General features: G+C 40.7%; 1 protein-coding gene across 1 annotated transcript in view; it reads right to left on the minus strand.

Annotated features, from left to right (window-relative positions):
* Positions 1 to 27,811, minus strand: part of BACH2 (BTB and CNC homology 1, basic leucine zipper transcription factor 2) — a 235,103-nt gene that overhangs the window by 135,547 nt on the left and 71,745 nt on the right. Inside the window, exon 2 of the mRNA XM_004673699.2 lies at positions 1,213 to 1,361. The gene's annotated coding sequence lies outside the window, so the exon portion shown is untranslated. The remainder of the gene's footprint in view (positions 1 to 1,212; positions 1,362 to 27,811) is intronic.

A 27,811-nucleotide genomic window follows, 5' to 3' on the forward strand; every position in this document is an offset into this window, starting at 1 on the left:
GAGGGGAGCAGCGGGTGGGTCAGGAGAGGTCTGCCACACCATGTGGTCTCCTCCGGGGCAGGCGGGAATCGAACTCATGCGGAAGTGGCTTAAGCTTCTTTGTGCTGTGCTTTAACCTGCTGCGCCACCAGGGAGGGCCTAACTATTTTTTTTAATATTTATTTATTTATGCATACAGAACTGAGGTACAGGCCAGAGGTGCAGGGGCGGTGAGTGGATTCACCAGAGACAGAGTGGGGAGCAGAACAGGCCAACTGATGAAGTACACTGCTGAGGGGAGCCCAGGTGAAGCAAGAGAGGTCTGCTGCGCCATGTGGGTCACCTCCCTGGCTGGGAATCAAACTTGTGCTGAAGCGGCTGCTACTAGCTTCATAGCGCTGCACTTTAACCCACTGCGCCACCACAGAGGGCCTGGTGACTTAACTATTTACTAGAGGTGCCCCTCCTTTGCCACGTGTGTTTTCTAAACCAAGTGACATTTAAGTGTCCAGGAGAAGGGATAATATATGATGATTCACTTTGAAAGGGGACAATACATTTCCCAACCCAGTGGAACAGAGAGTTCCCCTTTTGAGTGTACCTAAGGCACAGTAAGCACACCTGCACGATCGTAGCTGCCCTGTAGCCTAGTAACAGCACTGTCGGTCACCCCTGATGAAAACCAAAGGCAGAGGATGACTGGCACCAGTGACTCGGGAGTAAAGCTGGCATAATGACATCTTCTTGGCTGGACTTTCAAATGTGATGGTGCTGACAAGACCTTAAAGCTCTCGCTCCTGAGAGATGAGTCAATGTATGAAGTAAACCACTAAATATCTTAATTTAGTGATGTACCGTATGTTTCATCCACTTTTCTTCTTTTATCATTTAGTCTTTCAGTTCAGCTTGAGTTAAAGTAGTGCTTCTTAAAGTGAGTTCCTTGAACCAGCTACATCAAAATCACCTGGAAACTTGTTAGAAAAGCAAATTCCCAGTTTGCCCCAGATCTAGTGCATCAGATATTCTGGGCATGAGGCCCAGTAAGTTGTACTTTAACAAACCCTCCAGGTGAATTGCAAACAAGCTCAACCACTGAGTTAAGGAGCCACCACTAACGCTGGCTCCCTTTCTCAAGATACTTGCCTAAAAGAAAGTAATCCATGTATGCGTTATCACCTAAGAAAATGCTTATCACTCTTTGATTTGAGGAAAGAAACTTTAGTCAAAACTTACATGTAATTTTTCCAGGTCCCGTGCTGGCTTTGAGTCTTAGGATGCAGGGCACTGGGCGAAGGGAGAGATGAGAAAGCTGCAACAATCCATTCAGACATGGACCCCAAAGCTGTGTGGGGCACCCTTGTGACAGGTCAGCAAGTGTCCACCTGAATGGGAGGAAAAGTTGCCCATCAGCAGAGTGTAGGGTAAATGGAAGTGCTTAAGTTTTTTTCCAACCGCCCACCATTAGCATCAATGAGCGACACCTGTGGCCTTACATGTGCGCCTGATGGCGGCACCTGGGGTGTGGTGCGTGCGTGTGTAGGCGCACCTGAGCCTGGAGGCTGAGTGTGTAAGAGCGGCACAGCACTGCGCAGAGAACTGCGTGCAGCAGCAGAGGACATGGCAGCAGGGACTAGGGGAGAATGCCAGAGAGCCCAAGAAAGAGTGAAGATTTGTGGGGGGCTAGGATGTCTGCTAGGCTCCTGGTCTCCCGATCCCTCTGCCTGCCCTGCATCTAGTTGCCTCGTTACAAATAGTGGAGAAAGATCATTAAAAGCCTGAAAAAGGCACTGAAGGGTCCAGGACTCTCCTTTACCCTCTGCCTGGATCCACAGAGAACCTGCTCTGTGCCCTGCTGGCATCACAAACCTTACATGGTAACAATTTCCCTTCTGCGATCTTACTATGCAGCTGTGCTTTTATCATCTCTAAACTAACATGGTCAGCTGTGTGCTTTTTGACTGGTCACATAGGCTAAAGTTTTACCTTGAGATATTTCGCTTAGGTGAACATCCCTCCCCAGAGACCCGCCTGAAGCCAAAGGCAGCTGCAGCTGGGTCAGTGCCTAATCATCATATCTAGTTCATCTCATGAATGTTTTCTTTCAACCAATTGAAATATCTTAGTTTAAAAGACAAGTGTGGTGGTAGTAAAAGATGATGCAGGAAACAAATGTTAAGTCTGAAAATTCTGACTAAAATGAGATGGTTCTCTGATACCATAATTATGCTTATTTTTAAACCGATTAATACTTATACTTTTCTGAAGCCAACTTAATGCCTACTTAAAGCTGTGGGGCACCCTTGAAAAATATGGAAAAGTGCTTGAAAAATATGGAAAAGTATAAAAAACCTATAGCCTTGACACTGATAAGTCACTAATTTTTTCCTATATAGGTTTACAACCCCTTAACTGAAACTTCTGGGCTAGATATGTTACAGAATTCAGAGTATTGCGATGCAACTATTGTTTATTTCAAAATACCCTACTGGAATCTGAAGCAGCACCCCATAATCAAACACATTAAATAGTTTGATACCAATACAGATTGCATTCTTATTAAGTTACATACAAGAGAGCTCATGGATCAGGGCAAGTTTTTCCATTAAAGAAATCCTTTTGATTTTTGAAAACATTTGGATTTAGAATTGGGAATAAGGGATTGTGGACCAGTATCCTTTTCAGATACACAAAGTGCTCATTTTGTTTCTACCCTTTACTGAATCTTATATTAATATGAGCATTCGTCAGTTATTAAAAATTCTTCAAAATATGCTTTTCAATGTCTACTATGTCCCATAGAAATAGTTTATTTATCTATTTCTCTCATTCTTGTAATTACAACCTTTGTTATTACAAGTAACATTTTCAGGGACATATCTGAATATCAGATTGGCTGAATTTCTGAATATTTTCTTAGGTGTATTCCTAGAAAAAGAATTATTGGGTCAATGCTATGAACTTTAAATGTCTATGACTTTCCAGAAACTCAGGACCAATTTACACTCCTGCCACAAATGAATGTTTGATTAATTTGGTTAATTACACAAGCTGTGGGTAATTTTGTTACAGACCAGAAAATATACACTTGTAGCTCACGTATCTTAAAGTTCTAATCAGTGACCATTCTTATGCAATTTTATCTATATTTTTCTTACATAAAAGATAGTGAACAGTTTACTGCTTTTCATCTAACAGGAAAAACGGCATTAATATAAAAATTATCTGGCTGTCTTCTTCCAGTCAGGCTAAGCTAAACCTGGGCAATGGAAAACCACAGGGTCTTTGCCTGGAAAAGGTTTGGGGGAACACAACAATAATACACACATGATCATGAAACAATCAGCTGTTTATTATTTGTCGACTGGTAAGTTCTACTTTCTGACTGCTGAGACCATGCATTTTCCTTCTTTTTAGTGTTTTCCTTTCTTGGCCCTTTTGCTGCTTTTCAGAATCAAAGAGAAGAAAGAGATGGAAAGACAAAATCAATCCTAACAGGTCCTCTCTGGTAGCCTAGGGGTTCTGTCTCAGTGCTCTCACTATTACAGCCTGAGTTCCATCACTGGCCAGGGAGCTGACCCACATGGCACAGCAGACCTCTCCTGTCTCCCTGCTGTTCCCCTCAGCAGTGTATTTCAATACATCTGCTGGTTCTGCTCCCCACTCTGTCTCCGCTAAATCCTCTCACTACTCTACATCTCAGCTCTTCTAAGCAACAAATCTTTAAAACAAAAATAATCAAGCCTAACAAACTATCAGTAGTCCTTCTGAGTGCTGGTATGTCACGGTTCTGGTGCTATTGTTTTTCATGCATTGTCTCATTCAATGCTGATGACCTAGTGCAAAAACTGGTGATGGCGAATTTTGAAAATCTGGGATTGGTCACCAGTCCCCCTTTCACCCTAATACAACTGGAAGAATTTGAGGTTTGGACTTTCAGAGATCTATGTAAACCCACTGTCTCATTAGTATGGTGATTCCAAGTCTAGCTATAAATCACAAATTTTAACCCCACGTTTCTTTTGTCAGCACTATCTCCAGCATCTGCACAAAGCAGGAAAAATGGCACAAGTAAACTTCAAGAAAATTCTGAATACACAACACTTTGAAGGTCCTACATTGACAGAGGTTCTGAATTTTCAATTTTATTTTGAGGGTTACGCTGATCTGTCCAACAATCTTATCTAAAAGTAAGAGATTGTATTAAAATTATCAAAAACTAAAGGACAAAAGGTGTCTCTATAAGTATCTTGGAAAGATCGTTTCTTTCCAAGTTACTTCTCTTTATAACGAAATCGAATTCTACTGATAACTAGGTGCCAGATATACGGTTACTTTTCTAAGTCCATCATATGTAAAAAATAAAGTAGTGATAGAGGAAATGACCCCTCAAAGAATATAGTTCGTTTTTTCCAAAGGGCCTAATTGCTTGGTGTGGGGGTGAAGGTTATAAAAAAAACAAACCACCAGTAATAACAGAAATGATTACCAGAAGTTCTTTAGATACTCAAACTGCACAACTAACATTTCTAAAGCTAATTACAAATTTGGATTCTCTCATTTTAAAAATATACTTCGAAGCAGCCCACTTCTGTTTCACTGCTGAAGCAAAGTCTGTGCAATTGGCACCTTATCAAAGTGGGGGAAAAAAAAGCATCACTTGAACAAAGCTACCACTTTCAATGTCACTAAATCTTGTACTGCAAAATACCACAAGCTACAAACTAGTGATGCCATGTGGTTATGTTATCTTACATTTACAAAAGAGTTTACAGTTTCCCAAGCCCTTAGAGACTAAGACCTCATCACTCATGGTACTTTGGTTATCTCAGGCAGGCCATTCGCTGCCTCTGAAGCTAGCACCTTACATAGGTTCCTGTGGGGAATGAATGAAAATGTATAAAATGTTTGGCACCACTGTTCATTTTTACGAATAGTTAACTTTGTAAGGTATAAAGATATTAATCCCCATTTCACAGTTAAAGAAACTGAAAACAGGAAGATATAGCAAAAAAAAAAAGTACCTAGTTGGGAGATTTGAGTTCTATCTGAATTGACCACAAACTCACTGAGTGACTCTCTGTGACTTGATTTCATCAGTAAAATGAGGGGGTTAGACAGGATGACTTTTAATGTCTTCTTGAGGCCAGTCTTGTATGATGTGGATCTTGACTGTGACAATCATGGGCTTACTATAGATTCGTAGCAAATAGTTCTTTATGGAGAGGTCAAGGACAGCACCCCCAAATTTGACACCTGCTATGCTGGTCCTTGGACAGCCTCCCAACCCCTGGAGTTAACTAACCCCTGATTAGTTAACTCATTTGGAGAACTAAGGGGAGTTTGGGGGGAATACCAAAAAAAAGGGTCAGGGCCCCTGGGGCATAGGAAGAAGGTAGTGAAGGGGCTTAAAACAGCAGCTCTTTATTAACTGGTACAGATACTTTGCTACTCTTAACAACTGGTACAGCCAAAAACGGATATGCCATGAGACATATATGGATAAATAAACGGATATGCTAATGGTCCCACTGTTTTTTGGTTACTGGTTTCAAAGAGGTAGCCACCTCTGTGGGCCATCCACCTATCTTGACTGCATTCCTACAGAGTGAGGAGAGAGGTGTAAAAGGGTTACTTTTTGTATTAAGAGTGAGCACCATGGTCACATGGGATTTCCCTTTAAGAGGAATGGACCACTAATTGTTGGCCCCCACTGACGTTCTACCGGCACTATCTGATACAACATTTGGGTGACAATGAGAATCTTTACCCATCTCCACTGTCCAATGGGGTTGCACTAGTCACATGGGCTATGTGACTGAGGAACCGATGCTGCATTTAATCAACTGAAGTGAAATGAAATTTAAACAGCCACGTGTGATGAGTGGGTAGTGTAGTGGACAGAGCAGCTCCAAGTTGCCTCACACATTGGTTTTCTTGAATGAGTTTCAGATGTCAAAAGATCACAGGAGATACCTGCCATAGTCATTAACAAATTTGGTCTTAAACAATGTGAATTTGAGACAAGGTGCTTTCTACCTTCAGGGTATTGTTGGGCTTGGCCAATTTCTGAAGACTTCATAAAACCTTGAAGTGGCTCATCAGACTGCTTTTAGTATAAGGGGGAGGGGTGGTGAGGAGATTTGGTGATATTATACTAGGCATGCTGCACTGCTTTCTCATTTCTTTATATTTACTGTTAGGGAAGCAGGGGAAAGTTCAAAAAAAGATATCTGCATAGTTACTATTCATTCAGTTACAAGTAAAGTAACATATCCCAGAGATGAGAAATTATCTGTAAGTAATTTCCTCCGGCACAGACTTAAATTTATAGTCAGTGGGACCTGCATTCTTCAGCTAAGGAAAAGCAAATGGTATTTAATTACAGAAACAGTAACAAAAAGTACAAGTGGGTCTCCAGCTGCAAGCAGTGGGCAAGGGAACATTTATACCAATTAGCTGTGAAATGATCAGGTTTTCTAGAAGGTACTTGGTGTAAAAGTCAGTCTAACTGGATTCTTTATCCTACAACTCAGATCTTAACTAAGATTTCTTAGGGACTTTAATGGGATTTGATAAGCAAAGCCCTATCTGCTTGTCCCCAGGAAACTACAGGAGAAAGTATTTTTATCCACGTCACAAATTTAGTACCAACAACATAATTTCCATGAAACATAAAAGTGGTTTGGTTTAATGCTTTTCTGAAGTCTAGTATTTTGATTTTTTGTGTTCTGCTGTCAGTTCTTCCCTTCCTACTCACCCTGTCCTGATTAGTGGGATTCAGAGCAGTGCAAAGGACAAAATCCTCACAACTGATCTGTGCTTATGTTTGAACAGGAATCTAGATTTGCCTAAACAGGGACGTCTGCTCTGAGATCGAGCATTTGTAAGCTAATTTCACTGTGTTACTGTTACCATTTGAGGTGAAAAAGTCACTAAGCAAAATAGCCTAACTGCTCAGCTTTCCAATGGGGTCTTACATGGATATCATCCCTGAGCCAGTCTGACTTCTTAGCTTCAAAACGTCATTGCAGAAAGCCCTCTGTTTACCATCAGGCTAACTTTTACAGCTAATAAATGAGTGTTACACACACACACAATCACTTTTCTCTCTTGATAGAGTAGAATGCCAAATTACAGTTTTTAGAGTATAGAACTTAGTTCCCAAAATACAAATTGCATTGAGAGGTGATCATCTGCCAGAAATCTCCAAAGTTCTGTGGGTCTCAGGCTGCATAAAAAAAGATAACAGTGCTAATGAGAAGCACACTGTGGGTAGCCCTGGAGTCCTTATTCATATTCAGAAACACTAAATGGAATAGTTAACACGGTATTTTGGTCAGAAGAGCTTTAGAAAGAAAGAAGTCCATTGATGTTAATTTTTGGGAAATTACAGAGATGATTTAAAAAAAAACTACATTTCAAGCAGAATTTAAACAGTTATTTGTATATGCAGAAGACCTTTGAATCATAGGTCTTGTGGCTTTTGTGTTTTGTTCTACTGGCATGGGAAGGTGAAGCAAGGAAATGTACTTTTTCTTGCTACACCAGAGAAAAGAAGTGAGGAGATGCAGCCATTTCAGACAGGATGGGGAAAATTAATTAAGATAAAACATCTCTGAAAGTTTCCACTTACGCATTTCAGGTGCTGGGACCAAGTTATTCTGGTTGGAGAACCACATTAGAAAATTTACTTCTTTGTTACTCAACATGTTTAAGTTCCCAAAATATAGCAGAGAGCTAATTCTGATTCTCACCTCGATCATAAGAGGATGGTGTGGTCAGACCTTCTTGCCATTGTCAATTTAGAAAAGAAAGTGTTCAAAGGAACTGAGTTGAAAATATACACTCTGAAACAATTTTTGGGCTTCTGCAGATTTTGTTATAAACATGGAAGAGCAGCATGGATCTGTGCAGAGAGGTGGTGAGAAAGTTCACTTACTGAAAAGTGCTATCCACTGGGAACTGTGCTAGGAGTGTCACAGCTATTAATAGCTCATCTGTTGGATGAGAACGATGGTCAGAGAGGCCAAGCACCTTTCCTCAGGTCTCACTGCTGGGAGGGGATGACACACAATCTACATCCATGCCTGCCTGTCTCCAACACTGTCTTTCCTATGCAACTCTGCCAGCTACTCAGTTTCAGGGAAGCTACATTCTTTTCCCCAAAGGAAACAAGAGTACTTTTCCATGTGCAAAGTGTGAAATATCAAAGACACAAAGCTGCAGATCCTACAGCAGCTTAATTATTTTTGTAAAAAGAGTTGATTGGTAAAGATGGTTGTATTTCATTAAATATGGAAATTTATTATTTATTCTTTTTAAAAAATTGTTTCCTGAGATTGATAAGACTGATTAACACCATTTATGTTTTAGGGCTATGGATTCACACCTCTATAATGTATGTAATCATACCACTCCCACCCCAAGAATCAATCCTCCATCATTGTGCCCTGGGTTCCCTCCCTTCCTTTCCTCCCACCCTCACCCCCTCTTCACACAGCTTCTTCAATTCTGGGGTCAGGTTTTAGGGTCCGTTTTGGTTTGGTCTGTCTGTTCCTTTGCTTTATTTCTTTATTAAATTCCACATATGAGTGAGCTCACCCAGTAGTTGTCTTTTTCCTTCTATCTTATTTTGCTTAGCATAATTCTCCCTTCTATTTCTATCCACATTGTCACAAATAGCAAAATTTCACTTTTTAATAGCTCAGTAGTATTCCATCATGTATCATTACCACATCTTCTTTAAATACAGAATTTAAAACCTCCCCCCACTACTCTTCTTTTTTAAAGTACTATCATGCATCTTAATGAAATTGATCTAGATTATTCTCTAAAAGTAAATTATCAGCAGGGGATACCTGTCCTGAGTCACAGGAAATGGCAGTGAAAACGTTGTATCTGTTATCTCTCTCTGGGTGCCAATCTGAAGGAGATCACCACTCCTGGAAATGCCCAAGCAAAAAATGCACAAAACAAATTCTGATGTGGCACTGAGGGTTCAAATACCATGTTTTCCATTCATGTATCAAAGATCATCCATAAAATCATTAGTGACTTAATGCATTTGTGATTTAATGCAGATGCCAGAGAGTAGGTGAGGCTTCCTGCCCACCTAGTGAAGGGAGATTATCCTGCAGCATCAACAGTGTTAACTCCTCCCAGGTTCATTACCTGGCCTGGGTGACGACTCCTTATCCCTGCTAGACTTGCCTTTGCTGGTGTTGCCTCTATCAGGGAGAAAAACTTACAAAGTCCTCCCTCTTTTGGGCAGCTGCACATGCTTGCCAGTCCCTGGTAGGGGTGGATGCCCTTGCCTTCCAAGTTGCCTAAGTGTGGATGCCAAGGCAGTTCTCATACTAGACAAGGTACTCCTGGGCTGTCCCACAGAAGGCTGGTGGGGTCCACACAGAGTTGATGGCTGCAGCAGTGGTCAGGACTACACATCTGGTCAAGGAACTGGAAGTCAGGTGAGACAGGTGGAACATAAGGGGTGTGACGCACCTTTTCAGGCAAAGGAATTACTGTTGACTAAGCTGTTTCAGCCCCATACCTAGGAGTTATCTTTCATTTTTATCTCTACTCCCCCTCACTTGCAGCATCTAATCAGTCATCAGCAAGTGCTGCTGTGGCTACCTTCAAGCTCTAGCTCCAATCTGCGCACGCCTTTCCGTCGCTATGCTCTCACCATCATTTCCCACCTGGCCCACTGCTATGTCGTGTTAACTGGCCTCTCTGTCTTCATTCCCTCCTGGCATCACGGGTTGCCATGACCACTCAGGTCAGAGAGTCACTGGGATGTAGAGAGGACTTAGGATGCAGCTGTGCTCTCAGTGACAATTTATACAACCAGATATCCTCTGCTCCCAGCTTGAACTCTGGCTAGACACTAGTGACACATTTGCCCTCACTCACTCCCCCACCCCTCCAGCCGATACCTCCCCACAAGCCTCTTGTGTCCCACACCAGTTCTGCTTTCTGTTTCTGCTTCCTCACATGATAAACTCAGCTCCTCTCTGGATGTAGTTTCCATGTTTCTGCCACCATCTGTCCTGTGCAGAAGTCAGTTGTACTTCACCTTGCTGTGAAGTACACAGCACCCACTGCAAGACCATGCGGCACCCCCAGGATCAACCCTAGTCTCGCTGCAGCCCCTTACTCTCCTGCATTCATAGCTAGGATAACCCCTCCCAGCTCTCTGTTTCAGGTCACCTCAATCCTTTCTCCTTCCCATCCCATTTCCAAGCTCTTGGATGATTCTTGGCAGGCTGAGAAAGAGAAAAAATAGGGAATAGAGGAATGAAAGTTAGCAGCAGCAGCAGAAAATGTGTCTTGGGGGAGGAGGGGAGAGGGAGAATTAGGGGTTGCTGCATTTGTCCTTGAGGATTTTTATGCTGTTCTGCAGACCTGTTTCATAAACCATGCATCAGCAGAGCTGAAGGAGCCTTGCAGATCACTGAACCTCCTCATCTTACTGACAGGGAACCAACATGTGAGGAGAGGATGGAAGGAGGAGAAAGCAGCACTTACTGAGGAGACTTGATCTTCTACTTTGGATAACAGTGCCAGACCCCACAGCAGGGAGTGGCAGAGTTGGGACTACAGTGTGCTTTAATAGATAATTTTCTTTTCTTTTTAAGATTTATTTTTTAATGCATACAAGAACTGGAGTGCAGTGTGGGAGGTGAGAGGATTCACCTAAGACAGAGTGGGGAGCAGAACAAGTGGATCTACTGAAATACACTACTAAGGGGAGCAGTAGGGGAGAGACAGGAGAGGTCTGCTGCACCATGTGGGTTAGTTCCCTGGCTAAGGATCAAACTCATGCCACAGTAGCTGGGAATAGCTAAATAGCACTGTGACTTTAACCCCTGCGCCACCAGAGAGACCCCTAATAGAGCATTTACATCCCACAAAAGCTTCTGCCTACTCCTCATTGAACAATATCACACATAGGAAAGGGCTTCCTATTTATCATGTAAAGAACTAGAATTTCTGGGTGCGCCAGACACTTATTAAAAAATATATTAGATAATGGGCCCTCCCTGGTGGAGCACCAGGTTAAAGCAAAGCACTAAGAAGCTAAAGCCACTTCAGCATGAGTTCTATCCCCAGCTCAGAGGTGACCCACATGGCGTGGCAGACCTCTCCTGACCCGCCCGCTGTTCCCCTCAGCAGTGTACTTAGTCCATCTGCCTGTTCTGCTCCCCACTCTGTCTCTGGTGAGTCCTCTCACTGCCCCTGCACCTCTGGCCTGTAACCCCAGTTCTGTATGCATAAATAAGTAAATCTTTAAAAAATATATTAGATAATATTTACAAAGACTTTCTATTGGGACCATTTTTCATTTGATATCAAGTTCCCTTCGGGGACACATCATGACACACGAGGTTTAGGTCTACCTAAACCTCAATAAAACCAGAGCTTAAGAAATAAAAAAAAAAAGAAAAAAAAAAGAACTAAAATTTCTATCATGGAAGGCAGATGGTTTTCCCCTCTGTATTAAAGACTTCATTTTATTGTGATAAAGTATATAAAATATAAAGTTTAGCATTTCAACTATCTCTGAGTGTCCAGTTCAGTAGAATGAAGCGCACTTGCTTTGGTGTACAACCTTCACCACCACCCACCCAACGCATTTCTGAGTATTTTCTGAACAGTACATTTAAGATAATGTTGAAGGATAATTAAAAAAACAATTAAAGGCCACCTTCCAAAATGAGTGATATATTCTTCATTATCTTTCTAGTCTTTGAAACAAGAGCGGTGAGAGTAGCTGGTTACCATATGAAAAAGTAGTTTCTCCTGTTTCTGTAGGTTCTGTTTTAGTTGTGCCACAAAAATATTTCACAACCCAGGACATTACAAGTTTCCATGCTTCCCCCATGAAAGGACCAGACAGACAGTATTTCCTGGAAAGACAGGTATTTACCAACATACCACGTCTAGATGGAGCTGTTGCCGCCATTCCAGCCTGTTTCTGATCAGGGTTTGCAATGTTGGCACAGAGCACGAAGAATGTCCCTCAGCTATTCAGCATTTAGTTCAAGTCCACAATATATTGAGCGAGGTTTCTTTTTCTTTTTTCCCCTCCCTTCCCTTCTTAGTTTAATGACCTCAAATGTACCAACATCCTGTCTTACCTAATCCTCTAACAAGTTCTATCAGATGCCAGGACAGAATCAGACAGCACTGCAGGCAGTGAGATCATTTGTTAAGAATTCATTTTTATTCCAAAAATTTGGAGTGCCAGACCATTTAACACAATCTATCACACAGACAGAAAATTAGCCTGGCACTTTAAGAGAAACATCTAATTTAAAAACAACAACAAAAAACTTTTCCAGAATAAGGTGCATATGTACAAAAGCTGCCTGCATAATCGGAGGGGTTCAAGGACTCTTTGTAGCTTATGAAGGGATCCCCCTAACATCTACAGACCCAAGGTTAAAAAGCCCTGTTACAAATGAGCTCCAACAATAGTTGACTTTCTCCATGGATCCCTGTACTGTATCCTGATACCTGGAGCATCCCAGGGTGACTCCCTCCAACATCACTTTAGTCTCTGGAGGAGAAATGAATTCTTGTTTTGGCTTTAGGAACACACCCACTTGGCTTCTGGTCAAACTCTCTGGCTTCTGGTCAAACTCACGGTTAACACAGTTGCACCTGTCAGCAGGGCAGCTGGGTTCTCCAGACTATGCATTTCTCTCGCCAGTGTATGAAGCACTTGCTCTCTGATGAGCTTGGGTTCTGCTTTTGAATAGCTGTCAAGGATCCTGTTGTCTGCCCCCACCCCCCACCCCTTGTGACAGTCCTTTTGCCCTTGTGTTTCCATATGAATTAGCCTGTTAATTTATACCAATAAAACTAACTGGGATCGTGTTGCATGTGTATGTTGATCAGTTTGGGTAACTGTTACCACCTTAGTCTTCCCCTTTATGAGCTTTAATGTCTTTCTGTTTATTTAGGTCTTTTTCTTTCCATAGTGTTCTGTGGTTTTCATTATATAAGTCTTGCCCACCTTTTGTTAAACGCATTACAGATTATTTTATTGTTTTTGATGCTATTGTAAATGGAGTTTTGGTCTTTCATTTACATAATGTTTCACTGTATTGTATATACTAAACTTACAATTATATATTGTAATAATGTATTACTTCTAGTATACAGAAATAAGATTGAATTTTGCATATTAACAATTTATCCTGCAAATTTGCCAGATGAATTATCTTTAATGATTTTTTTTTGGCTGTCATTGAAGTTGTTTAAGTATTCCAAAGCATGGGAAATCCTAGTGCATAAGCCCACAATTTAAACTGCGCTGCATATACCAAGAGCCCACATCACTAGACCTTCCTCTCTTTGTACTGGTGACAGACAGTCCTGCTTCTGGGTCACAGTTTTAGTGGCATCCCGACTCTCACTGACACAGCATTGATCTGGAAAGATAAATTCCGGGGCTTCTATGATCCATGGAGAAACATGAACTTATTTTCCACAGAAGTCTTATTATAAGACACGTCAGAGTGGAGTCTCAGCCTATCCCCTAAGGTCTATTTAAGGGAAAATCATTAGGTGAGGATGCTATAGGATCTTGCCTCACCCTCCTGAAAGTAACAGACTTTGCAGTTTTATTTAAAATGAAACCACACCCTAAAAGAATTTTTTAATAAACCTTTACAAAACCTAGCAGTAGGAGACCCTTGGCTAGGTTTCATGGAGCTACTACCTCTTCTTAACTATTCCTTTCCCATTCAAGGCAGAACCTCCACATCCATTACGTTGGGGCATAGTCATGTTTATTTTCACAAACACTGCTAATTTTGACACAAATTAAAACTTTTTTTTACTAGACTATATTTTGCTTAAGGTTTAAAAATGGATTTCTAGCCAGCCAGCCAGCCTGCAGAGACCTACTTTGCATCTTGATCCATGAGTCACTGATTCGAGCATGCATTTGCCCAGAATACCCGGGCATGTGAAGGGATCAAAATATCACACTTTGATTGATTCAGAAAGTTATTTTCTACCACCACGCAGTCTGAGAGTTTCTATGCTGCGTCTGACTAATCGGGGAGGTGTAGGAGCAGAGAGCCAGGAGCCTCTGTGTGCAAGCCTGGTCCCTGTTCTCAGGCACCAGGATCCCAGGGAGTAAACGCCCCCCGCCCCCCACCACTACCACCGCTCTCCATGGCAAAGCGTGTCGGCAAGATGCTCATCTGCGTAGAAACTGGGTATCAGCGTCAGCTTTTGAAGAGATCCTGGTATTTCGGTTTGACAAAAATCGAAAAACATTTTAGAAAGAAAATCGGATTTGTGTGTAAATGAAGAATATTCCTGAAAAGAAACTCTGTTACGAAACTGAAATCTGGAGACCGCGGTGGTGCTAAGTTGACTCATCAGTTCCCTTTACACCCTAATAATTGACGGTACTTTGATCACAATGACTGCTCTGGGGGATGCTTTTTTGTTTGCTTTTTAAAGTACTTCCTTGTGTAAACAGGTTGTCTCACTATCGGCTTGCCAACATGTTTACATTTGGGGGATCATGGAGAACATCTGTTAGAAACAGATTTCACGCTTTTCTGTCAACTTAGGGAAATCTGAATCAAATTTCTTAGTAATATAAAAAAGCTCTTGGAGAGTTCAATGAAGTTCTGGAAGGGGGCTGGATGGGATATTTCAGCTGCTCTTCCTAGATGTACTTGTGACTCTGTCTTGAAAACGTCCTTGTGACGTTGTCAGAAACAGGCTCTAGTTATGTGGGTGGGGACAGGAGGTTGGGGAGCACGTGGGGCTGTCAGAGGTGGGAGAAAGGGACAAAGAGGGGAGGGGACCCCACACACCACAGGGCTTTTGCTTACCACTTTCAGGGCCCAATCATGAGGGCCCAGTCTTCAGGGCCCAATCATGATACAACTTCCAAAAACTTCCTCACCATTTTATTAAGAAAGACCACTTATTCTGCAAAGGGCAAAAGGAGGGGCTGAGTGAAGAGCTCTGAAAAAGAGCAGTTTTTATTCTGGGTCCCGAGAGATACTCAGGTGTGTGCAGAGAGGTGGGGTGTGCAGAAGGGAACAGGCGCATAGCTTAGAAGAGGGGCTGAAAAAACAAGACTTCAGGCAAAATCTAATGTTCCAGCATCAGTCACTACTGTGTCTGCTGAGTCCAGCGGCCAGCTTCTTCTCTTGGAGGACGGGCTGACTCACCCTGGACCTCAAGGACTAGGCTGGGCTGTCCTGTGTAGGTACGGAGGTCACTGCATCCTGGGATAGAGTGGGGTGGGACGGATGGGAGGATAGAAGTTGGGCAAGAAGAGAGCAGAAAGAAGGGGTGGGGTGCACAGCTCTCCTGGTGGCACCATATCCTAGATCAGAACTCCCATGAACTCCTGTTAGCCCAACTCATTGGCTTAGAGGAAAGGTTGTTGCATCCAGATATGAGGTCAGGACATACTTTATGTAGCCAGTCTGTTAACTTATTTTGTAACATTTTATTATTTTTAAAGATTTATTTATTTATGCATATAAGAGCTGGGGTGTGGGTGTGTGTGTGAGGGGATTCACCAGAGAACAGAATAGGGAGCAGAACAGAGGGATCCACTAAAATACACTGCTGAGGGGAGCAGCAGGAGAGACAGAAGAGGTCTACGATGCCATATGGGTCACTTCCCTAGCTGGGAATTGAACACTTGCTGCAATAGTTGGGGATAGTTTCATAGTACTGCAGCTTAAGCCATTGTGCCACCAGGGAGGCCCCATGTTTTGTAACATTATAATGTCTAGACATGTGGCACATATGCTTTGATTGTGTCTTTCCCCTCAATCACAAATATTTGAGTCAGGTCTTGGTGGGGGGCGGGGAGGTGAGTGGGAGGCTGTCTACATCAGGGCTGTGCAGGCTGTGCAGGTGGGTACTGTGTTGACCGCATAGATGAGGATGTGGAAGGGGCTCTCAGAATATCACAGTACTTCTATGGCAAAGGTTTTCTTAACTGTTATTTTAGGAAGACTATGCTGAAAGAAGTTAGCCAAATCTTTTCCCCTGTATCTGTTCCAAACCTAATACATCAGTTTCTAGCTATGGGCTAACTAAGCACATCTGAAAATTTTTTTAACGAATCATCAATCGTTTCCTCTTTAGTGCTTTTTTTTTTTCCATATATACTTTGCAACACATTTATCTGCAGCTAGCTTAACAACTTGATGGTACCAGTGGGAACCAAACCAACAGCAGTTACACACGTTAAAGAAGGACCAAAACACAATCTGGAAAGGAAAAATGCCAGTGAGTGTTAGGCTGTCCTGTAAGAAGTACCTGTACAGCAAACGCACAAATATGATTCATTTTTCAAGGCCCACACACCCACTGTCAGGAGTTTCCCAAAGTAATTTAAAACTATTTGATGTTGCTTCCTGTTTTTCAGTCCTTTTAGCTGTTGATGGGGGTGGCAATTCTACTCTTATACCCACTGAACACACAAAGAAGTGAAGGATGGTGCAAATTTCCTGGTTTTAGTCATGGAAATCTGCTTTCAAAGGCCTCACATTTAGATTTCATACTCCAAAATGTGGGGCTCTCAACGTAAAAGTCATTAACATTTATTTTACAGGATAATCATAGTTGGTACCAACATTTGAAGTTAGTGAACTTCTCATATCAACTTTAGGCTTCCTCGTGTTTGCAAAGTGCCTTACTACAGCAACTGATCTTTGGAAGAGGGGAAGAAAACTGAGGGCAGAGGTTTATTTCTGTCTCTGAATTAATTTCCCTTTTGTTAAGATGAGGCCTTCCCAGGAAAAAAAGCAAGAACATTTCAAAGCTATTTAGTCCATGAAATTATCCTCAGGTAACAACAAGCAGCTCTGGAGAAGCAGTCACTGTTTTTTATTTGGCCATAAGAGTTTTTCTTTTAATGAAAAGCAAATCTACACTCTGTGAGATAAATACCAGGAAATATAAAAAAGTGTGAGGAACATTTTCAGGATTGGCAAGTACAATCCACCACCTAGGTGGCTGACTGATCAAACAGCTCCAGTTATTTGCTGTGTAATGTGTCTGTTTTGGAGAATTACATGCATCATATCATTTTGTTTATCAATAGCAAGTTTTCTTGAGGCATATTTGCCTTTGTATAGCCTAAAAACGCTGGCTTACCCCCCAAGGCGTGCTGAGCCTGGGCGATAGCTGTGTGCACGTTAGGAACACCCATGCTCTAGCTCTTCTCAGCTCTAGGTAGTCATTTCCTGATCCTTCAAATACCACTTGGGGCATGATTTTCAATTCTCTTACCATCATTATTTTGACCATTTTCCTTTGAACAAAAATTAAACTTTAAATTTAAAAGTAACCATTTAAATATGACACAACAGGCAACAGAGACACATTTGCCAATATATCCAGGCAAATGTGAGCTCAAATACAGCCAAATGTTATCAGAGAGGAGCAAACAGAACAATATATTACCTTCTTGGTCCCATAAAGCATATCAAATTTTTAATAATGTTTTAGGCAGCACCATCCCATAACTGGCTAGAGTTGAGCTTGTAAACGATATTTTCCATGGTCTCTTTTTATTCCCTTTTATTTCCTACATTCTTAACTTGGAAAGCTTATTTATTTATTTTTGATACAACTGCAGGTCTGACATTTATTTCTATTATTAAATGTTAATGCTCTTAGGTTGAGTCCCTTGCTTTTTTCCCTTCTTCTGTTTATCTATTTGTTGGAACACACACAAAAAGAACTGTGCTCAAGGGATTTTTTTTAAAATCATAAAATTGTAGTAGGGTCACAAAGCAGCAGGCAGGCAGGGTGAAAACTACTTCAGTAAACGATACCCTTTAGGAACTGGCTCAGTCCACACTGAGCCAATGTGTACTGATTCCTGCCTGGTCAATTCCGAGAGGAAACTTGGAATAAATATTTACCATACTTATTTATCTCTCCTCCTGAGAACCATTTAAGACGAGAGGATGTTTAACGATGAAACAGATTTCAGGATTCTGCTCTGCGCCGTGTCCTGCCCATGGGGCATGGGGACTGATACGCGTCCCAGCTTCATAATGAAACCAGACACAGCTCACTTCCTTTTTTTCTGAAACCTGGAGGGTGTCTTGAGATGACACTTAGTCATGTATCACTAACCTGAGATACTGAGGGAATGGTAGGTACTCATTAACATTAATGTTTAAAGTATCCTCCTGGGAAAATGGACACATTTGCTTGCGGTGGAAACAGCCCGACTAAGCGTACCTGCTCTAACTACTGGTCTCTACAGTCTAGAGGAGAAAGAAGACATTTCAACTCCAGAATCACATGGGGACTGTGATTCTGGAAACAGATGAAATGTAAGAAATTGCTTACTTTTCTAATCATAAGGAGAGTCCTGAGAGCATCCAGTAGGTAATGGACACTGGGCCACACTTCATAGCTTATTCATGAAGGTGCCCATCAAGAAATCACAAAGTACTTAGTCCAATTCCTCCTTCTTTGATCCTGACGCTGGGAAACAGTCTCATTCTGGTGATTAGCAAGAGGAGGTGAATCCCAAATGCAACCTGCTCTCAGGTGAGCGTTCTTGGTCCTGCCGCCTGAAGGAAGAAAGGCAACGGCTGGGCATGCGCATGGAGCATGCCTGTCATCTCTCCAAACAAGTGAGAAAACAAAAACAAAAACAAAAAAACCCTAAAGCAAATGTAGCACATAGGCCCTGCTTGTCTCAGAGCCCCTAAGCAATTTCTTACGTTTTGGCTGTTTCCTATATTGTAGAGGGTCAATAACAAGCAAACCTACAGTCTTTGTGAAATAAATAGTGAAACTACCATAGAGGATGAGAGGCACTTGCAGCCTTGGCTAACATTCTACACAGGGACAATCTGCCCCAGACCTAGGCTCCTGGGGGATTCTCCTGCTCCTGTTGGAAATTATCCTCATCCTCCCTGTGACATCACTATCTTTTCTCTCCTGGACCATTTCTATCAACATAAAAGAGCATTTAACATCTCCCATCTTAAAATCCTTTCTTCCCTTTTTGCTTTTTGACAACAGAAAAACCGAAAAGTTGAATTATGTATACCGCCTGTATACCTGGGAGAAACCCAGTAAAACAGAGTAACTCACTAACGTGGCTTAAGTCACTTTCAAAAATAACTTCAACTAAAGACAAAGGATGTCTGTGGAGAGGAGGGGAAGGTGGGTGAGACCAGAGAGTTCACCACACAGCAAACAAGGACATGACTATTATGCAGCTTACCACCCCTTCGTGATTCTCTTTCTCCTCCAGTAACCACCCCTTTCTCTACTGCTGTTTTGAAGGAAGAACCTCAAAAGTGCTGTCTAGACTTGCTTCTATTACCTTCTCATTTCTCATTTACCTGTGGTGAGTTGGTTGTGCTACATCAGAGGTACTGCTTGTCACCAATGATTCTATTTTTCCAACTCCATGCTCCCTCGTCTCTTCTTATCCAACTAGACTTCTCCACATCATTTGACCCAACTGCCTACTTCCTTCAGGGGAGGACTTCTTCCTGAGGAGTCAGTAGCCCCACACTGTTCTGGCCTCCCACATGCCTCATCTGTGACTCCTTTACTGGCTCTCCCTCCTCTGCTCCTTCTCAGATGCTCCAACCTTGGACTTTCCCTCCTCTCCAACTATACTTACTGTCAAGCCTATAGCTTTAGTTACTTGCATGCTGGGCCTTCAAATTTATTACACCTTTCCTGGACTACTTCTGTGATGTCTACAACAGTTTACCCAGTCAGCATCTGGGCTATGTATCCAACTCATCTCAATTATAATGAGGTGCTCCACTATCACTCTATTGCTGACACTTCTGCTTTAGACTTCACTCTCCTCTTAACATATGCCAATGCAGCACATAGACCCTGCAGGTGAAACAACAGTCGAAACGTCATTGTCTCATGTCCCTTCTCCAGTCATTTGTCCAGTGGGAACCCTCCATTCATGTCCAGTCTACTTTAGCGCTTTGCATTTCCTCAGCCTAGAAGGCCCTTCTTCAGCTCTTAGAATGTGAGGTTCTCTTCATTCAGGTCACAGCTTCCATGTCAGGCATTAGCTGACCTTCCTACACACATCCCTACACATTGCCCTGCTCGTTCCATTTTTATTACCTTTACAGCTCTCATCATTCTCTAAAACTATCTTGTTTATTAATATGATTGCTGGTTTATAGTCTGTGTTCCTGAACAGAATGTGAATAGGAATCTTGTTTCTCGTGCTACAATATATTCCTACCATCTAGGATAGTACTTGGAAAACAGCAAGTGATTAATTAGTATTTGCTAAATGAATGCAAGCATGCCCGATTAACTATGGGTGGTGTGGCACCATGCAGTAGAGCTGTGGGGTCCTCAGTGTGTATTGAAAAATATCATACATGTGTAAGAGAAACAACATGCTACAGCTAGTAATATCCTGAGATCTCAGACAAGTCACCAATGACAGTATCACTCTATGAATGTTTGCCATCTCGACTCCATTTCTGCAGATGAAACAAGAGTCAAAGCTCCACTGTCTCTTGTCCCAAACTGGTCTACCTGCCACCAGTCTTTTCTTTCTCCTGGCTACTCTCTACAATGTGTGGAGTCCCATAGACAATCTGATCACACTTCCCTGCTTATCATTGACTTTAGGATGAAGTTCAAATATGGCTACCACGGCAGTTGATGACCAGCATGCTGCTCCCTCTCCAGGCTTTCTTTCATCACTCCTCCCACACTGCTCCCATCACCAGCCATCCTGAACTTTGTTCTTTGAAAGCACCAGGCATGGTTGCCTGAGGATTCATGAGTCGTGACCTCCCTTCTCCTCCCCTTCACCTGGCTAACTCATCCTTCAGGTATAAGATTAAAGAGTACTTGCCCTGGGAACCTTTTCTGACCCTCCCTTTCTGGGTTAGGCTTTTGTAATGCTAGAGTATACTGTGCTTGTGCAATCACAACCTTTGTTATTCTTGTGATGATTACTCACTCATGTCTCCTTTACTCAAACGTAGGCTCCTGGAGGGCTGGGTCTACATTCACCTGTTCATCACTGCGCCTTAACACCTAACATGTCACCTAAAACACAATAGGCACTCAATAATAATTAGAAAATAAGTGAACAAATGAACTAAAGTGTGAAACCCATCAAAGACAAAAGAAATAACTCTCGAATGTATGTAGGTAATTAGTATTCTCCTTTCTTGTTCAATGTCTCCTAGTTCCTGAAATTTATTTTCAATGTTCTTTTTAAGCTTACTAGTCTGTTTCAAAGATCAACATATATTTTTCCATTATCTTGGGGTCTTTCATGTGAGAATAAAAAATAGTTTTTTGTCCTAAGTAGTTTAGGTCTTTTTTTTTCACAAGTCTTTTCACCTTCACTTACTTCTTCTGCATCCCATGTGTATAAGCACCTGAATTTGTTATTCAATATTATTATTCACTACAGTAGTTTTCTTCATGATTCATTATAATTTCATTTACCATATGGCTATGTTTAAGTACATTAAGTCTAATAAACAATGTAAAGTTCCTGAGAGCAATCAAAATTCAAGCTAATAATCTTTAAGCATAGCCATCTCCTGGGGAAACCTACTTTATATCAAAGGAACAGGAGCAGTAGCTTCACACAGCTCACTTTTCTTTGTTATTCACTAGTTTTTTCTGCTCTGTGGGTAATATGACAAGATAAAAATACTGTGACAGTCTGTGAGTAAATGAATTTTAGCAACTGGGTTGCCAAATTAGGGGAAATTGTCCTCCAGTGACCAAAACAGTTTTGTAGAAGCCCATGTTACTGCATCCAAGTACATCATATGTCCCGCCAGAGAAGTTGATTCCTTTGAAAGATCTGGCCCCACAGCTGATAAAAGTGTTGATAAATAACTTCACTGTAACTGTTTTTACCTACTGTTAATAGAGGTGTATCAATGATCCACATATGCATAGGCATATCAATGATCAGGGCACATGAGCAGTAATAAACCTGTTAACGTTCACAGTTTCTCACTGATGTAAGTGATAGGCATTTGGTGAGTGGAAAAGGTTTAGTCATGGAAAAACCAATAACATACTCTGAAGAAAAGTTGACAATATAAAGCTAAAAGGGTCACTGTAAGTATCTAAAGTAAAACTGGAATGGCAAAAAACCATTTGTTCTTCTTTGCAGATATGTGAAGAGGTAGAAGCAAAGAATCATAATTAAATGTGGAACTTTGGTACCTAGAGGACCTGGGTTTGATTGCAAGCTCTGCCAGTAAGTATCTATAAAAAGTTACTTCACTCCTCTAAGCTCAGTATTATAAAATGGTGATAACTGTGCTTACCAAATAGGGGTTTTGTGCGGCTTATATGAGTTAATACATGTAAAGTCAAAATTGAGCTGTTTCAGGTAAAGAACAAATGTTCAGAACATTTTACCTAAATTAAATAGCACATTTTATACTTCATTCCTCTTATGACCTCATATAAAGTATAAAAACTTCATTCACGGGCCCTCCCTGGTGGTGCAGCGGGTTAAAGCACAGCACTAAGAAACAAAAGCCACTTCAGCATGAGTTTGATCCTTGCCCCAGAGGTGACCCACATGGCATGGCAGACCTCTCCTGACCTGTCTGCTGCTCCCCTCAGCAGTGTACTTCATCAGTTGGCCTGTTCTGCTCCCCACTCTGCCTCTGGTGAATCCTCTCACCACCCCTGCACCTCTGGCCTGTACCTCAGTTCTGTATGCATAAATAAATAAATCTGAAAACAAAAACAAAAACTTCATTCATGAGTAAGACTTTCTGAGACATCTGTAAGCCTCCATATACACAAGACATTTCAGACCTGTTATATACATGCTGTAGGAACTGTATGAGTGTGTGCCTGTCATGTGCACAACTAACGATGGGGATTAGTCATGATCCTACCAGGGGTGCCTGTGGCCCAGCCCTTACTGCCTTTACTTAGATATGTTAGTTTCAGTCAACAATTAAAATATGAAAACTTAATGAAGAACAAAAAAACAATTCACACATATCAAAAATCAACTTAAACACAGGAACATCATATTCAAAATTCATGTTATAAAATATGGCACACAATCCAGAGAACTGCTTGGTGATTATTCAGCTTACCACTTGGCTTGTGATGTAAGTTATTGAGCCATCAATTTAAACTAACAAAATCCAAAAGTTGAACCAACATCTGCAGAAATAACCTTCTAAAATATGTAATACTACCCAGCAGCTGGAAAAGCAGTAATTTATTGAAAACATTCAGAATTTATATTCTTCAATACTGCCAAAGTTGCTAAAAAGATATAATTAACACTTACTGAAGATTTTCAAAGGCTAAAAATATTTTAAATAAAGTATTCAGTAGTTTTTAGATAATGGCAACAATCTCTTAAAATAGAATATTTATTCACCTTAAAGAGAAAAACACTAACTTGGACATTCCCAGATAATTTTGTAGCCAAGTAAAGAACTCTTAGACATGTATGTGAAAACACATGTGACTTGTCTATCAATGAAACATTACATCTGTCAAAAGGAGTTTTCTCATTTTGATTGATGTTATTTATCACAATTTGTCAGTGACTAGATAAATAAGAATGGGTCTTCATCATGCCTACTGGACATTAAGAACCCAGAAGAGTCAATAAAGTGGTAGGAGACCCTGATGTAGCTGAAAGACACAGGATGAAGAGAAAAACCATTGTGAGCACAACTCTATCTTTTGTGAACAAGAACGACATCCCCTCTCAGGTCTTATTAGGGAAGACCACAAAGATGGCAAGGTATTTAGACCAAACATCACAACAGAATCTCATGGAGCAGTCTTTGGGTCTGTTTCTTTATCTATAGCATAACTATATATGAATAATACTATCTTATTCTACCTTAGTACAGTTCAAACTCTAAGAACACTAGATATGTTTTGCTTACCAGAATAAGCCACTAGGTAAACCAATAAGCTCAAAGTTCTTAGTACAGAGCATTCCTAGGTTACAATATCTTCACTGAGATGCTTACTGGCCACTGAGACCCAAATAGCTACATAACAATAAACTTCCTCAAAATAGCTTGAGTCTTGTGCAGATCTTAATATTCTTAAGTGAATATTTAAGTTTGGCAGAACCCTTTGCAATATTTTTAGGTGGCTTGCTTTTTTTTTTTTTCAAATTAATTGAAGTAATATCAATTTATTACCTTATTTAGGTATCCAGTCTTTGAAATCAAAATATTTATATACTACCTTATGTCCACCATCAAAATTATAGTTTTCATCTATCACCATACATTTGCTCTCTTACTCAATATACTCACCCACTATTACTTGCTTTCTAAATTTCATTTTACAACTATGAGTTTCTTGGAGGGGCTCAGAATATATCCAGCCAAAAGTTTCTTAATGATGGATCTTAAACAACTGGGTTAATTAATCACCTTTTCCATCTCCTCTATAATGACCGATACTCGCCAACTGTATTCTGGGGGCTGCTCTTTGGTCCTCTGCAAGTATAGATAGTTAATGCCAGCTGTACTGGTTATTATAGTTCATAATGTATTTATTATGTTGGCAATGAAATATGAAATTTGAAAATAAAAATTTTCCAAAAATTTTGTGAAATAAGCATATTAAAGAAGCAAGTTGCTGAAGGAAGTTTGCTAGAAATAGATAATTGAACAATTAGGGAAATAATAAAAATTTTAAATGATTTTACACTCAGATTGTGTTGCAAGTATCTTAGAAAAATCTCTGAAGAGACTAAAAATGGAAATCAGAAAAATAGTGTGCATAAAAAATGACATAGAATTCCAATCATCAGACAATACAAACTCCATGGAAAGGCCGTACCATGAGCTCATATCAAAAGACTGGCAAATAACCATCAATTATAGCTGTAAGTAAACACATTGGTTAGGCTCTGTAATATATTTTTAAAAACATGATTCGTTCTTTTGCCAATATTTTAAACCAACCAGAAAATGTGATTCCAGTCATGTTAGATGAGAAGCTGGAACTAGACAACCAGTCATGGGAATCTCCAAGTATGAGGCGTTTCTGCTTTTTGCTCTTTCTGATTTTTAAACATCTAACTTTCTTCAATAGATACTTATTGTTTCCTTAAATAAAAACATTTGTAATTAAAATGTGTACATTAAACTTCCGGTATCCTAGAACAATGAGCCCTGGCATATTTTAAGATAAGAAGATCAAACATTTTTGCTTTCAAGTAGTTACATAGTAATTTTGCCTTTTGCCTCCCCACTTCTGCTGTGAGGAGACCCATTTATTTGAAAGTCTGGTTTAACTGGGATTCAATTAACATAAACCTGTCAAATAACAAAAACTGGACCTTTCCAACTCAAAGGTTGACTCTGGGGCACTGGAATCCTGCTATGTGTGAAGAAGGTTTCCTCTTACTAATCTGGTTCTCCTCCTGTGTATTTTGGGAAATGACACAAGTCCAGGAGCAGCACACTAAGACCCAAGCGCGGATGTCTGCCTGGGCCTTGAAGGGACTGTGACTCAAAGCATTTCCCTGGGGATGCCCGGGGTTATGCATGACCAGACACTGGCAAAGCATTTTTGAGAAACCTCCTCCTCAAATGAAAATAGCCCCTGTGAGAAACTAGTAGTAAGTATCAAACAAGAATCAAGTTATTAAAACACCAAGAAAGATAGGTTTGTGTCAGTCTCAGTATCAAACCCAACTTGTTCTTCCTTACCAGAACAATAACAACAACCTCAAACAGGTTTACAGGAAAGGACTGCTTGAAAGCAGTAAGATGGGATACTTTCTTTTTACTTTCATCTTTCTCTCTGTGGGTTGGGGTGGGGAACACTAACCATGAACCTATTGAAAGTCCAGTTGAACACAACCAGTAGACTGAAGGCAAACATTTTCTAACATTTCTGTTCATATGCCTTCAACTGCTTCATCTCAGGAAAGCCTGGACCAAATAAATGTTGAGTCACAACTCCATCAGAGAGCAGACGAGAAGTGTGGCTGTAACTAGAGAGAGGGTTGGGTAGGCCTGCTCCCCAGGCCCTGCCATGGCTGAGAGGGGCCCACCAAGACAAAGCTACAGCACAGACAACCATCCTTTCTTATTTGTTTCTTATGGACAAACTTCCTACCGTGATACTTTAAAAAGGGAAATAAAACCAAAACTCAACCTGAGAGAAAAATAAAATGGCCAATCTAGAATGTGTTGCTTAACTTCAAAATTTTTGTTGAACTGCTCAGAATGCATAGTCCGTGGAACTGTAGTCCGTGAGAAAACAGATCTAAGGCTTAACTCTTGAAACTGTGAACATGACCTTATTTGGAAAAAGGATCTTCACAGATGTAATTAAGTTGAAGATTATGAGATGATATCATCTCAAATTGATTGCCAAGGTGGGGCAAGAGACCTATTCCAATGACAAGTGGCCTTATACAAAGAGACAGAAAACACATAGGAGGCCATGGTTAGAGAGATGCAGCCACTTGTCAGAAGCAGGAATAGGCAAGGAAGGAATTTCCCCTAAGCCAGGCAGGACACCTTGTTTTCAGACTTGGGACTCCAGAAATTGAGAGAACACATCTGTTGCTTTGTTTTTGAGCACCCATGTTTATGTGAGTCAATATAGATGCATTACAAAGTGTCATTGCAGGAAAGCACAAAGGTAAAAAGTACAAATCATCCAAATTCACTGTCTTGGGGAAATTTTACAGATATTTCTAAGCATTTACTTGCATGTAGAGGTACATGTATAGTTTAACTTTATGACTCAAAATGTAGTCCACGGACCAGTAGCAGTGGAGACACTAGGGAATTGTTAACAGTTCAGAACCTCAGTTTCCACCTGGGTCATCCTGAGTAGGAACCTGTATTTGCATATAAAAGTATCTGAGAAGACTTTGTTTAATATCACTGAAAATATATTCCTTATCTTTTAACTTGCATTTGTCATATATCAAAGTATTATACATATTTGTTCTGAAAAACAGACATCTATGATTTTTCTTATATTCATGGTATTCCTTTAGGTACCAGAACTTATTCAGTCTCTTTTTGAGGAGCATCTTTATTGCAAACAACACTTGTATAAGAACACTTGAGAAAAAAAATCTTTCTGCTTTGTTATTAGTTTCAGGTAAATCCTTTGAAGTATTCTTAATATGTCAGGTTTTATGCACACTTATCAATAGATACATAATGTCAAGAGGCCTTTCTAAACAGCCACCAACATGCACTGGTACCCACTGATTTTGTGCACCGGTAGAAGCTTCCTCACATCCTTGCCAACACTAGATTTTCCCAAAAGTCTGAACCTTTGCCTGTTACTTAAAAATGATTGTTCATGATAATTTCCCCCTGTATTTTCCTAAAAGCTCTAAGAAAACAGAGTATCTTTTCCGACTTTTTTTGGCCATCTGTCAGTCTCTCTGTGAGCAGTCCAGAATAATTTTGGTTATTTAAAATAATAGTTATGAAAGAACCTGCAGATTTACAGTTTAGAAATACGGGTTAATCACAATGCAAAAAGATACAATGAAGAAAAAAGAAGGAATGGAGAAGGAAATGTGCCATAAAAAAAAAGGATAATCAAAAGATTAGTTTGTGTGTTTATTTATAGACACTGGTTACAGCAATCCAGTGATTAGGCAAATTAATGCAGCTGTGTATGATCACAGCTCTGGGATCAGCCCCCACATCCTTTTCAAATGATGCCACCTGTCATTTAAGTATTTTGCATTTGCCTTTTATGTTACATACATTTCATGATGATTCCCATTTAAAAAAAAAAAAAACCATTAGTTAACTCTTTGAGGGCTAGCGTGACATGG

This window comes from Condylura cristata, unplaced genomic scaffold (assembly GCF_000260355.1).
Source record: "Condylura cristata isolate star-nosed mole 26May11 unplaced genomic scaffold, ConCri1.0 scaffold00001, whole genome shotgun sequence".
Classification (NCBI taxonomy): domain Eukaryota; kingdom Metazoa; phylum Chordata; class Mammalia; order Eulipotyphla; family Talpidae; genus Condylura; species Condylura cristata.